Source organism: Dermacentor albipictus, chromosome 8, assembly GCF_038994185.2.
Source record: "Dermacentor albipictus isolate Rhodes 1998 colony chromosome 8, USDA_Dalb.pri_finalv2, whole genome shotgun sequence".
NCBI classification, from domain to species: Eukaryota; Metazoa; Arthropoda; class Arachnida; order Ixodida; family Ixodidae; genus Dermacentor; species Dermacentor albipictus.
The window spans coordinates 15,845,505-15,860,422 of NC_091828.1; the positions used below are offsets into that span (position 1 = coordinate 15,845,505).

At 48.6% G+C, this 14,918-nt stretch overlaps 1 protein-coding gene across 7 annotated transcripts in view; it reads left to right on the forward strand.

Moving 5' to 3' along the window:
• The window catches only part of nudE (Nuclear distribution protein nudE), a 284,398-nt gene that overhangs the window by 40,142 nt on the left and 229,338 nt on the right, over nt 1-14,918 (forward strand). The window lies entirely within an intron of this gene.

Below are 14,918 nucleotides of genomic sequence, written 5' to 3' on the forward strand. Positions count from 1 at the left end.
GATTTTTGGAAAACCACATATTTGGGCAGTATGTCTTATAAACTAAAATTTCTGTAGATATCAATGTTGAATTCATCGGGAAACTATTTCAAAGAAAGTTTATAACGAGCCACAGTAGCCCTCGAGTGTCGAGTGAGTGCTCAAAATACCCCTACTTGGTGCGAACGCAATCTCTCCACTGCTCCCCCGAGCGCCGCCATTTTGGTGTTTCTTTGTTAGTGCATTTTTGTGCTTTTCCTTCCCCGCTGCCCGAGGCGGTGGCGGCAGCGCGGGAGAGGCGTAAATCGCTCATGATTGGAGGGCTCGCGAGAGCTTTCAAGTTTCCCACGGCTGAGACACGAAGCTGAGATTGGGCGAAGTGCGTGGGCTCCTCAAGGACACGGGGGAGCCCGTGACTCCCATTGGCTGCTGCATGCGATGACGTAGTGGTCTCCTGCATAATGCGTCCGGCCGTCGTCTGCTTCGGCTCCTCCATCACCGGTGGCCTTTGTGTGTTCCGCTTGCCATCGTCTATCTTTGCAGCCGTTCGCATATTCTCCAAGTTTCTACAGTCTTCACGAGACGATTTTCAACCATCTTTACGAGACCGTTGTTGCGTTTAGCCTGCCGATAGTTGTGCGGTCGGCCACGATGCGCTCGAAAAAACTCGAGGCTCTATACGTGTTTGGTGCAAGGAAGCGTTCTATGAAGCTTGCCGCTCGCCCAAGCACCGACAATGATCGCACTGATGGTTCCTATGAGACAGCTTCTGCTTCATCTACGCAGGAGCGTGGTTGCGTCAACGCTTCTAGCAATCTGACCTCTGCTCCACTGGCACAAGAATTTGTCGTGACGAGTGCACCTGGTGTCTTGTGCTCATTGACAGTGGCTACCACGTCCTCTCTTTCATCTGCCTCGCACAGTGCGATCGCATCGTCCACTCTACACTTTGTCCGTCTACACGACGTATGAGGAGAAAGAAGCGGCGGTTAAAAAAACACGCTGCTGTGCAATGAGCACTTCGTGCTATGTCAGCGACGGAATGAAAAGTTCAAGCAATGGAGTGCGATCATGAAGCTGCCACCGCTACAAGTGAAGGCGAAAACTTTCTCCTTGTGCAAATGGATGCCCTAGGCGACCTGCTATCCGGGACCCCGTGCCAGCAGTGCTTCACGATTGGGATGAAAGTTTAAGGATGCACCCAACTTGGACTTGCAACACAGCTTGAGCTGCTATGTTTACATTGTGGAGTAGTTGCAAGCTTGTGGAGTTCTGCTCGTCGGGATGACTCAATAGCCTTTGACGTTAATATAAGAGCAATTGTGGCAACAAAACAGGCAGGGAAGGGACAAACAAATGACTTTTGGGCAGCGATGAACATGTTCATCGTGGAATATCATCGTGGCCTGCATCATAAGACTTTTCAGAAGCACTTGAAGAAATTCAAGGAACTGCAGACAGTGCATAGACAAGTTCTAAGCAGAATCTGCTTCTGCTGAGAAAACCACGTGCAAGGAAATGGATTCGTATTTGAGCAGGGATATTACAGTAAAAATTGATGGAACATGGCACAAGCATGGCAATATAGGAGTTGGTTTAATAATTGAATATCATGCGGGCCTCATCTTGGATGCCATTGTTTTAGCGAACCAGTGCCTTGGTTGCCAAGTAGGACCAAAGCCTGGACACCCAGGCTACGCAAGCTGGTAGGAGGATCATGTGTGCCAGAAAAACACTGACTCTAAGTCTGGGAGGATGGAGGTTGAAGCTGCCGTCATCCTTTTCTCACGTTCGGTGCCAAAGTACAACCTTCATTACACAACGCTCATGTCTGACGGAGATAGTGCCACCTTCTCTGTTCTTGTACAAGACAATGTTTATGGACTGGTCCCCTTTTCGAAAGAGGAATGTCTGAACCACGTCCAGAGGAGGATGGGGACAGCACTGCGCAACCTTGTGCAGAAAAGTGACAAGTTTTAGGAAGCAAGGGCAGGCTGACAAAGGCCCTTATCGACAAGTTGACCGACTATTATGGCTGGGCCCTATAGAACAATTTCAACGATGTGGCTGCAATACAGCGTGCGGTGATGGCATCGTACCACCACGTGACATCGATGGACGAGGATCCTCGCCACGACTTGTGCCCTGAGGGTGCAGACTCGTGGTGTCGTCATACCGCCAGCAAGAGCGACAGTGTGCCACCTCCGAAGCATTGGTACAATCTTCCAAGCTATGTTGCAGAAGCACTGCTACCTGTTTATGAGCGCCTCTCACAGGCTTCTCTTCTGCAACGCTGCCTGGGAGCAAGGACTCGGAATGCATCAGAATCATTTCGCTTGGTGCTGTGGTCCCTGATGCCCAAAGAGCAGCATGTGTCACTGATTGCCGTGGAGACAGCACTGCATGAGACAGTTCTAAGATGTAATGCTGGCTGCCACAGGACCACCCAAGAGCTATGTTCATCAGTGGGGCTAACTCCTGGCCACCTGGCCATTCATCGGACAGCCGAAAAAGATTCTCTGCGCTTGAAAAAGGCCAAAAAGCGATCGCGAGAAGGTGGAAAGGCGGAAAAAGAAGAGAGTGCCTAAGAACATCTCCAGTTACGCTGCAGGGTCATTTTAGACCAATATAGTGTTGCAGCACTGCGCGACTGAGGCAGAGAAAGAAGAAGCAGAGTGCATTATAACGAAGGAAGATCTTACTACTCCGTCTGATCTGAAGAAACACTGCCGGGCATTTGAAGCGCTGAAAATGAGAAGGATTGGACCAAAGGTCGGATGCTTGACAATGTAACTACTATTGCAAGCGTATCCGTCCCAACCCATGATGACATCTCCTCTGTGTTTCGACAAGTGGTTAAAAAAGCTTGAATGCCTTAAAGTTGTTGACGACGCTCATGTGTGCCATCAGTGTGCATTTGACGATCGCTCTCGTGTGCCACCGGTCACCTGGGCACATCAGAGTTACCGAGAGCCTTGCAGGACCTATGCTGTTCGTCCGGAGAGCATAACTAGAGAGACAGCAACTTTCCACCCCAACCGACAAGTCTGGGATGCCGGCAAGATGCACGATTGTTCCGGCAAGATGCACGATTTCTTCCCTCCTACAACCAACCTGAGAGTTCGTTTGTACCCCTGACACCCATGTCACCGGTGTCACCTGTGACAAGCCGCGACTCCCGCATTTGCTACAGCTGCGGTGTGCCTGGACACATTGCTAGGTATTGCCACCGCCACCAGCAGCGTGCTCCACGGTTTAAGTCCTATACACCCCGCGTGCCTGCTGACGAGCCCTGGCCATATCCCAGTTCCTTCCAACGGCTGCAGCAGATACTCACGAACCGCAGTAACTCCCCCGTTTTCGAGCTCAGCCTCACACCAACACCGGCACGACAACGGCTCTCTCCATCACCTCGTCGTCGCTTGTTGTCACCGCCACCGCTGGGAAACTAGCTGGTGCGACTGACGGGGCTGAGGCCGCAATATATTCGTCTTCATCAAGACTCCCTTGTGCAAGATTGTTTAAAAACAAAGTGTATGTTTTAGTTGACAATGTGAGGGCTGTTGCTTTAATTGATACCGGGGTGGCAGTTTCTGTTATGAGCCTGTCCTTCAAAAATCGTCTTGGACAAAAAGTTACGTTTTCTTGGGATCGGAACGCTACCTTTCGGGGAGTTGGCAGGGAAATGTGCCCACTTGGGGTCTGTTCTGTTTCAGTTATGATAGGGGACCAGACATTTAGAAGTGAATTTACTGTGCTTGCACGTACAACGCATGACATTATTTTAGGAATTGATTTCTTGCGTGAGTGAGGGGCAACTTTGGATTGTAGAAGTAGTGCAATTTCTCTTCGCCGCGATGCACAAACTTAATTGACAGATAACACCAGTGATGCCGCCAACATTCTCTCCGTGTCGCAAGATGTGTGTTTGCCTCCTCAGACTGCAGTGTTTGTACCTGTCAATACTTCCTGCCCTCATACGGGTTCTTGTTGGGGTTTAGTCGAGCCCGATTATAACAACTCGCTCCTTCGTTGTCACAGATGGTTTTACTCGTTTGTGGACAGTGAACGTTTCAACCCAATCCATAACATTGCCGCTAGGACTTAAACTGGCAAGTTTTGATGAACAAGCCATTGTCAGCGTCAGAACGGTCGAAATGTCAACTGCCGGGAAAGAAACCAACCTCGATTCCAGCCATGATAATTCTGCTGACCTTAAGCACATGATTAACAAGGCGCTGTCTTCTAGTGAGCAGTGCCTGCTTCAAGGAGTGCTCGCTCACTACGCCACAGTGTTTGATTTTGCTCAAGGCCAACGAGCGTCCCATACACCATCGGCGTCTCGTATGCAACACTGCATCCATACAGGGCAAGGGACGCCAATTCGTAAGAACCCTTATCGTATTTCACCTTCAGAGACAAAAGTCGTCGTCGAAGAAATGTTACAGGAAGGAGTGATCCAGGAATCGCGTAGCCCCTGGGCTGCTCCTGTGATCTTAGTCAAGAAGAAAGACAACTGATGGAGATTCTGTGTGGACTATTGCCGCCTAGACAACGTAAAAAAAAAAGACGTGTACCCCATACCACGAATAGACGACGCCATCGACTGCGTCGACTCCGCGTCGTATTTTTCTTTTGATTTACGGTCAGGATATCGGCAAATTCCCATGCACACCTCAGACAAGGAGAAGATAGCCTTCATGACACCTGATGATCTCTGAGTTCAACGTTATGCTCTTTGGCTTATGCAACGCTCCAGCGACATTCGAGCGATTTATGGATACCGTGCTTTGCGGACTCAAATGGGAAATTTGCATGTGCTATTTAGACGACGTCATTATCTACGGTCGGGCATTTCACAAGCACAATCAGGGCCTTTCGGTCGTTCTTGGCTGTATCCAGCAATAAAGTGGAAAGTTGGGCTAGTTGGTGAGTGATCATCATACCTTGCTGGTGAAGCAGCGCACTTACACGAACACAGTGAAGACACACAAGAAATGATGATGATGAAAAGGTATGATGATCACTCACCAACTAGCCCAGCTAGCAGTGAGTGTCGTCTTTTCTTGTGTGTCTTCACTGTGTCCGTGTCAGTGCGCTGCTTCACCAGCAAAGTATGATGTATCCAGCAAGCTGGCCTTATTTTAAACTCGAAGAAATGTCATTTCGGTGAGCGTCAAGCCCTCATACTAGGCTTTCTGGTCAACAAAGATGGCATACGACCAGACCCTGAAAAGATCGGAGTGGTTTGCGACTTCCAACAGCCACACACGGTGAAAGATCTGCGAACATTTTTGGGCCTTTGCTCATATTTCTGGCACTTTATCAAGAATACTTGTGGACTGCTGACTGTGAATCGGCGTCCCAACAGCTGAAATTTTTGTTGACTTCTGGACTAGTTCCGTGGCATTTCGATCCGGAGGCGTCAACTGAGCTGCATACTGATGCCAGTCGTGTAGGCGTTGGTGCTGTGCTTGTTCAGCTCTGTGATGGCCGTTAGCATGTCATTGCCTATGCTAGTCGGACACTTACAAAACCGGAGAAAAACTACACCGTTACTGAACTTGAGTGTCTAGCAGTCGTCTTCGCCATTCAGAAGTTCCGTCCCTATCTGCACGGCTGTGCATTCACAATAGTGACTGACCATCATTCACTCTGTTGGCTCGTTGGGCTGCGTGACCCATCTGGCCGGTTGGCCCGCTGGGCTTTGCGCCTTCAAGAGTACAGCTTTTCTGTTAACTACAAGAGTGGATGCTGTTACACGGATGCTGATTGCCTATCCTGTCTCCCTTCGCCGCACACTAAAGCTGACGATGATGACTTCGATGGCTACCTAGTTTCCATCTCTTCGACTTTCCAGACCTGAGTACCTTCGAGAGCGAGCAATGTTGCGACGTTGAAATTCCTACGGGCAGCTGCACATGAGTCAGCAGGAACAACACCATTTACTTTTAATAATGGTTGACTGTACAAAAAAGATTACTCGGCTGATAGTTCTCCATAGCTTCTAGTTGTGCCCGAAGACCTGTGCCCTGCTGTCCTTCGTTCCATGCATGACAATATCACATCCGGGCACCTTACAACAGTATGTCGCCAGCTGTATGGTTCCAGCAGGCTATTTGCACCCAGTTAGGCCCCTGACGTTGCCCTTTTAAAAAGTCGGCATTGACTTGCTCGGCATGCTCCCAAAAACGACAACTGGCTACCGCTAGATCATGGTATGCGTAGATTACCCTCCATCTGCCACTGCAGCAGATGTCTCTTCATTTTTATTGCATTACGTCATACTCTGTCACGGCGCGCCGCGGGTTGTCATCAGTGACCGTGGACGGCACTTCACAGCCGACGACGTTGAAGAACTTATACGGCTTTGTGGTTCTGCATATCGTCATTCCAGTCCTTACCACCCGCAAACCAATGGCCTCACGGAGAGGACGAATAGAACCTTTACCAACATGTTATCGATGTATGTCACTGCTGACCACAAAAATTGGGACGACATCTTACCTTTTGTAACGTACGTGTACAACAGTGCCAAGCATGAAGTTACTGGATATATGCTGCTCTTTTTGCTGTACACATGCGCTCCCCAGAGCTTTCTGGACACTATTCTACCTTTATCGTGCCAAGAAGATCTTTCCATTGCCCAAACTCGGTGTCGTGCTGAAGAAGCACGTCGACTGGCGCATTTTAGGACGTTGTCCTCACAAGGCAACAGCAAGATTCACTATGATGCACAGTATATGACTGTCAGCTTTACTCCCGGTAATTATGTTTGGTTGTGGACACCTCTTTGCAAAAAGGGATTGTACCACAAGTTTCTCGCCACTTACACAGGACCATTCGTTATACTCGGTCGCTTGAGTGATGTGAACTATGTCGTTGCCAAAGTGACGGCAAGTAATCGGTGTTCACTTGCGACGCAAGCTGTTCATGTGACCAGACTCAAGCCTTACTATCACAGGTCCCTTTAACTCGCTCGGCGAGCTTTGCCTGCCCCCGGGGAAAATGACGCAGCACTGTGTGACTGAGGCAAAGAAGCAGAGTACGCGCGTGTGATCTCGGGGTACTCTGCACCAGCTGGGCCTAGCCTGTGGCTTCCTCTTGGACCTCGTTTCACCCTGTAAATAAACATCTTTCGTAACAATATATGTTCAAAACTTTCAAAGCTCATTTTCTCGAAATGATTTTTCTGGCTGGAGAGGCTGCTTGTTCCAGCCATATTTCTGTAACCGCTCATCAGATTTCTAGAAGTATGTTTTATTGTGTATCTGAATAAATTTCTTAGGGTAAGACAAGCCCATATTTTAAATATATATTGTGTCTGTTATTTGTGATATCTAATCAAAATTTGATTGATAAAATCCTAATCTGACGTAGTAGTTCTGTGGAAACCCACAAGGTGGAGAGAAGTAATAAATAAAGGGAAAATCAGACATCCACCCATTTGTAGCAATTGCTACAAAGGAAACCCATACGGGTTCCTTGAAAGAAAAGCCACATAGTTGAAGAAAAATCCGTCCTGGACCGGGACTCGAACCCGGGACCACCGCCTTTCCAGGGCAGCCACTCTACCATCTTAGCTAACCAGGCGGCTAGCAGATGGCAGGGCGAAGTTGAATTTTTCGACAACATGAAGCAAAAGCAAGAGTTTGACGTAGTAGTTCTGCGGAAACCCGCAAGGTGGAGAGAAGTAATGAATAAAGGGAAAATCAGACATCCACCCGTTCGTATTGACACCAGTGATGGTGTCAGTGATGAGGTGCTGGCAGTAGACACCACTTGTCTGGTGAACCAGGGTGGGCAAGGACGGAAGTTTCTGGCAAAAACTGGAGCTCCCAACTCTGGCAAAGGCCCGGGACGGCACCCTCGGTCAGCAGTCATCTTCTGCTTCAGCTGCCTCAGGAGCACTGTGGATCGGAGGTCCGGATGCAAGACGTCCAAGGGTGTCTTGACCATCTGACCCAGCAGGAGCTCACAGGGGGCACGGCCAGTGACATCGTGGGCAGTGGTCGGGGACTGGAACAGTATCCGGGCAATCTGTGTCCGGAAATCCGCAGTCTGGCTCTTCTTGAGCTTGTCCTTGATGGTTTGCACCACCCACTCGGCTGCACCGTTTGAAGCAGGGTGGTATGGCGGAACCATCATCCGGCAGATTCCATTCTTCGTCAGCCAGACCAGGTACTCTGCGCTGGTGAAAGTAGGACCATTGACGTACATGACATCTGGCAACCACTGGGCAGCGAGGACCTGTCCTAGTGTTGTCTGCTGATGGAGTGCTGACATGCAGAACCGCCACCCACTTCGAAAAGGCGTCCACCACCACCAGGAAGTAATGGTCCTTGAAGGGCCCCCCAAAATCCACATGCAGGCGGGACCAGTGTCTCTGTGGGAACGGTCAGGGGTGATTTCCACATGATGTGAGACCCGCTGATGCTCCTGGCAGATTTAGCAGCTTGGCACCATGTGAGTGATGTCCTGGTCCAGGCCAGGCCACCAAACATGGCATCGGGCCAGCATCTTGGTCTTTTCCATGCCAGGATGGCCTGTATGCAGCCACTGCAGGACCCTGGACCGGAGACTTTGTGGGATCACCATCTTAGAACCCCACAGTAGGCATCCATGCTGCAAGCTCAGCTTGGCAGCCTTGTGGCTATAGGCCTGCTGGACCAATTCCTCCCCACGGGACACTGCCTTGACCACGTCAGATAGGACTGGGTCCCGGCTAGTCACTTGCAATACCACAGATCTAGAGAGTACCTCCGGGTATGCGTGCTCCAGCATGAACACTTCAGCAGGTTCTGGAACAGCATCAGGCACCTCAGGCAGGGACAGGTTCCTCAGGGCATCAGCAGGTCCCAGGTCCTTTCCCAGACGGTACACCAGCTGGTAACTGTAAGCTGCCAGTCTCAAGGCCCAGCGTAACACTCAAGGTGATGCCTGCACGGGAACGACTTTGTCAGGCCCCAGCAGCTCCAACAGTGGCTTGTGGTCCATGACCGCCTCGAACTTCCGGTCCCACAAATACTGGTGGAAGCGTTTGACACCGAACATGAGGGCCAGAACTTCCTTGTCCAGCTGGCTGTAACATTGCTATGCAGCATGAAGCCAACGAGAAGCAAACGATACAGGGCGTTCCTGGCCATCCTTGTCCCGGTGTGCGAGGACGGCTCCCACGCCGTACGGCGATGCATCTGTGGTCAGGACAACAGGCTTGGCAGGATTGAAGTGTACTAGCACTGAAGCCTTGGTGATTAGCTCTTTGCTGCTCTGGAAGGCCTGGTCCTGCTCCTTCTTCCAGACCCATTGCTGGCCATCTCGCAGCAGATGGAACGGCTGTAGATGCCTCGACAGGTTTGGCAGGAAGCTCCTGTAGAAGTTGATGAGGCCGAGGTAGCTCTCAAGCTCCTTCTTGTTCTGGGGCTTAGGTGCCTTGAGCACAGCATCAATATTGCGGAGCGCCTCAGCGCCTCATTGCTGCTCGTCCGCATGCCAGATGGGGCCACGTGGCACGGACACACTGACCATGTTAGGCCTTGCTTTAGGAGCTGGCCAGCATCCTCGATCGCTTCCAGCGGAGCACCGCCCACTTCAGAGGCAGCAAGCCTTGCCAGTGGTGTGGCGCCCATTGGGCCAGTGTCGAGCCTGTCGCCACCCACAAGGCCGACCACTGCGGACCCTCCGGATGGAGCGAGGCTGGCTCAGGCAGCACCCGGCATCACTACGCCTGACCCATCAACACCGCTGCCCAGGCGGAGTACTTGACAGCGGAGGCCACCGGACCGTTACTCGCCCGGGTAACAGCCACCGTCAACCCGGCTAGGGTGGAGGCAGAGCCTCGTACTTTGAACTTGGATGTTTTTTTGTTGTCGATAAACTAAGTGGGGGTAAGGTGGCGTAACAAGCATGTCACGCCCCCTCCGGCATAATCTTCGTTGGCTTGCCAGACTCTGTGGCCTGCCAGGCTCGGTAGGCAACATTGGTCGCCGCACCCAATAAACACCGACGAGCACAGCTGCTCGGTGGTCAGTCATCATTCGTCACCACCACGCTGCGGAGTATCTGATCAACGGATGGTGCCTCGAGCACTCCCTTATTCACGATCCCGGGCGGATCGTGACAGATCTATAATAAGAAATTTGCGAATTTATCGAAGTATCTGGATATACAAGTGGAAAGTATCGTATCGGATATAATAATTGCATGAGGATCTTGTATATGCATCTCAAATACTTGTTACTTTAGTATCTTGTATCATATCATGGTAAAGTTGCATAGTATCTTTGCTCTGCCCTCGCCACAGCAAGCTGGTAAAATTTGAGCGGAAGCGGTGTGTAGAAATTTGTATTCGTATCTTTTTATATTGGGCCAACTCGATCGTTTACTATACTGCTGCTAAATAAAAATAAAAGTGTTTGTGAATTTATATTATATTATACATAGGGCCTCCCAAGCAGTCATGGAACAGCTGTGCCAATTGCGCCAAACTGCATCATAAGCAGACCTTTGCGCCATTGTGCACCAAAATGGCATTTTAGTGGGAAATTGCGCCGAGTCTGTGCCGAAGCACGTATAAGAGCGAAACCCTCCTTTCATCGGTGCTTTACAGCCAGCAAAGCTGAAATCAAATCCAACAGCACGCTGTCCTCGTCACACGAGGTAGCATAGGCCCATCCATACTTTCTCACTATACAGTGAGAAACTCTCTGGGCTTGTCTGAGTCATCCGGTTCGTCATTCGCACATTTTTCTCTAACAGACGTACAATGTAGTGCCACTGTACCATCTTGCTGGCACTTTAGTTTGGTGTTCATCGAACCCACCTGCATGGTATCACAGAGTTTGCCAAAGGAGGATGTGACATTTTAGGAATAAAGGTAGGCCTTTTTCGATGTTTATGGGTGATAGCGGGGCTTTGCAAAAGAGCCGCTGTGATCAGAATCACATGTGGTGCATAGTTAAGAATGGTACTAGTGAATGAGGTCGAATGGGGTACGTCGCGAGAGCTGGCATTTCGATGGGTGCTGCCGTGTTTGTTAATGAAGAACTTTTTCCGACAAGCTTGGGTCTCTGTGCTATTTCAGTGAACTAGTGTCGTCGACGCAAACGCAAAACCCTATTTACGTCCCGCGCATGTGAAGTGGCACTGACGCTTTGTTTTCTTTTCTTTTTCTTTCTTGCTTTCTTTCTTTTTTTTTTTCTGCAGCCACAAAACTTATGTGGCTCCTATTCGAAAACTCCCTGATGTGCATGGCATGAGTATATTGCATGATGTCATGGTCAGTGCAGGCCATGCAGTGCAGGCGCACGTGCTTGATCAGTCTTGCAGTGAGCCTTCACCCCCATGCCACAACTCTCACACTGTGTCGCATCCTGGGTTAATAAGCATTTGTTGGTGATCTGTCCGTGGTGCCTTCTCTGCGTTGTATCGACGAACCTGGTCGTAGCGCCCTTTGTGCGTCGTGGTGTGGAGATGTATCACATTCTTTCCTGACTCTGGTTTCAGTGTAACCCTTGCACAAATCCGTTTGTCTCCACAACATGTAGACTATATCGGTTAAAATTTGCATGGTATATGGTAAACACACGTGCGTTGAACCCTGTGCCAAAAGTGCTTGCTGCTGCGCCAAATCAGCTTTTTGTGTGCATCAAGACCTGCACCAAAAAGTAAAATGGCTGTTTCACCATTGCCCAAGGAGAAGCACAGTAAGCATCCCAGCTAGCAAGAGCAGGTGCCAAAAAAATAAAAACGAACAGCACAACACAGGACGAGCGAGTAAAGAGCACAGGACAGAGTGCTGACTAGCAACCAAATGCTTTATTTGCAGAAGCAGCATATAAAGACATGTGGTAGAGTAGTTTGCTGGGCCAGTTGGTGCATGGTGAACATATAACAGTTTCCAGCAAGTACGGACGCGAGCACAAGAAGTAGAAATGGACAGGACAACGCTGGACTTACAACTGAAGTTTATTGTGAATACATTCCACAAATCACCACGCATGCATATACACCCATGAACAATAACAAGGTTTATAGTCAAAAGATATACACATACACAAAAGCCAAGTCACACCCCTTCCCGACAAAGGCAACAGCACTAGGATTAACATCATAAATTTAGAAATTGGAAGTTCTTTATCATTGATATGAACCGAAGGTCCACTCATACATGTATGCGCGCCCAACTTTTTCATCTGGAACGCTCTGCTAATTTCTCTTTCCAGTTTACTGCGCTCTCTTCGCACCATCGATACACTTTCAAAAACTGGTCGGCAATCGTGCTTCTATAATGCAATGGCAAGTTCCCTCGTGTACCTGTAGGTAGCAAATAGCGATGCTCACGCATGCGGTCATTAATGCAACAACCTGTCTGGCCAATATAGGGCAATCCGCATGACAGAGGTATGCGATACACAACCGATGATGCACACTTTTTGTGAAAAGAAAAAGTGGTGTGCTTTTTTCCACTGCCACTAGTCGCATCTTTCTTCTCTCCTGTAATGCTTTTGCATAACCTAACCAGTTTGCTCGGCGCCGAAAACACTAGTGTAACGCCATTCCTAGTGGCCACCCTCTTAAGGTTATGTGACAAGCCATGCAAATACAGCATCACTACGACCTTTTTTCATTTTGAAGAATCATCGTTGTCCACTGTTTCCACGGTTTTCTTTTTTGTCAACATTCTAACCAAGGATTCTGACACAGCCATCAAAAGTGAGACCGAGTACTCTGCCGACATTAATTTCGCCTTCTGGGCTTCAAAACTCCTGCAATGAATGAGTGCAACTCTTGTTAAGAGCATTCGTCAAGCACAAGGAAGGTATGCCATGTTTAAATTTGTAGTGGGACGATTCATATGGGAGGAGCGATTTTTTTCTATCTAGGACAATACCGCCAACATACATGACTCTCATTTTTAAATTTAATTTCCAAATCAAGAAATCTGATCGTTTTCTTTGCAAAGTTCGAACGTGAACCTGAGATCCCGGGAGGACTCCTCGAAATACGTTAAAATCCTTCTTGCGTTTGATTCAAGGCTATCATCGTAATTTAACTTTGATAGCACTAAAAAATCATCCGCATACCTAAAAATTCGCACAATACGTTTGTCCTGCAGCCTGTGAATTACATTACTGTGAAACTCTGATAAAAAAATGTAACACAATACGGGAGCAACCTTCGATCCGATGCAAATACCCTTTCTCTGAATGAAGACATCCTTGTTAAAGGACACTGCAGTGGTTGACAGGTAAAATGTGAGAAGTTCCATAAAAGACTCAAGTGACAAAGCGCAGGAATGCATAAAAGCTACTTCCCCACTTTCTTCAATCAGATCACGTACAGCTGTAAACAGGTCATCGTGTGGGATAGAGTAGAACAGTTCCTCAATATCTACAGACATTGTAGCATTGGTACAAATCTCACTTGACTTTAACCAGCCCACAACTTCCAAGGAGCTCGGGACGCCAAAAGGATATTCGTGGAATGTATTCACAATATAAAGACATCATTGAATGTGACATAAAGAATGGGAAAAGAATCATAAAAGGATAAGCATCAGCCAAGATGATAATCCAGTTCTTTTGTTGATCCCGTTTGATTGTAAACATTGCTATATCGGGCAAACGGGGAGGTGCATTAATGATTGCCTGCGCGAGCATGCCGCTTCACTAAAAGGAAACCCGTACAGTCATCTGGCTGCCCACTGTAACACGTGTGGTTGCAACCTGATCTTTAAGAAGTGCGAAATAATTGGCAGATATAGTGAAAAGCATGCGCGGTATATCGGAGGCATTTTGCATATTAAAAAGTGGTAACGCGTGCGTCAGTTTCTGCGTCCCTCCCGCTCTCAACAAGAGAACTGGATTATCTCTGCGGCTGACGCTTATCATTGTTATCCTTCATTTTCTGTTCTTTTTGTCACATTCAATGTTGTCTTTGTATGCTGCTTCTGCAAATAAAGCATTTGGTAGCCAGTCAGCACTTTGTCCAGTGCTCTTTACTCGCTCGTCCTGTATTGCGCTGTTCCTGTGTTTAGTCTAAAGATGAACCAACGAGCCCATGGGACACACTGCTAAGTGCCGAAACATTGCAGTGTCTTTCTCCAACATGACCACTTTCTGCATCATGATGTCGTGACACAGTAGTCATCTCCTAGGAAGTGGTTGTGGGAAAGAAGCCATTATAATAAATTATTTAGGGTTCTCTGAGGCTTGCCAGTATTCTTTCTGGGACTTCATGTCCCACACCTTCATTTAACGAAAAAAATGGTAAGAAATACAATGTCAATATAGGTAGCAGACTACTGTGGGATGTCGTGTCTGCCGAAGGACGAATCCCAACATAAAAACACAATGACTCTTTATTCGACTAACGATGGCAGTGGACGGTCATACCAATGCTACGTTCATCCCAGTAGCGGAAGGTAGACAGCGGTCCTTCTCAGCCAGGCAGCCTGTTTTTATAGCCACTGTCGGTGACGCATACCTCGGGTGACGCGGCAGTGGCGCTATGTTTTATCGGCCACGCAGTCCAGTGTGCAGCTGTGTTATGCTGGGCCGGATGATAAGAAGACAAAGGGTGCGCAGAAATATGCACGGAGTGTGTCGCCACACTACAAAACAGTGTGTCTGCGTAGAGATCACCAGTGGCCATCTAGCATGAAAATTATTAATAAAAGCTCATACGGTAGCAAAGCTATTGCCGTCTTTATTGTGAAAACAAAGCACCCTTTGATGGCCTCTTTTTGTCAAGAGCCATTCAGAAAATGAAGTGATAAAATACCCATGATGGATGAGGTAAGCTTGTCATAAGCCAAAAAAGTGGCACTTGTCCATCATGAGCTGGGTTAAACGGCGCCTCAGCAGCTCTCAAAAAGGGCAGCAAACGACGGTCACTTTTCTGGGTTTTGTGTGTGGGGTCATTGCTGGGATATGATA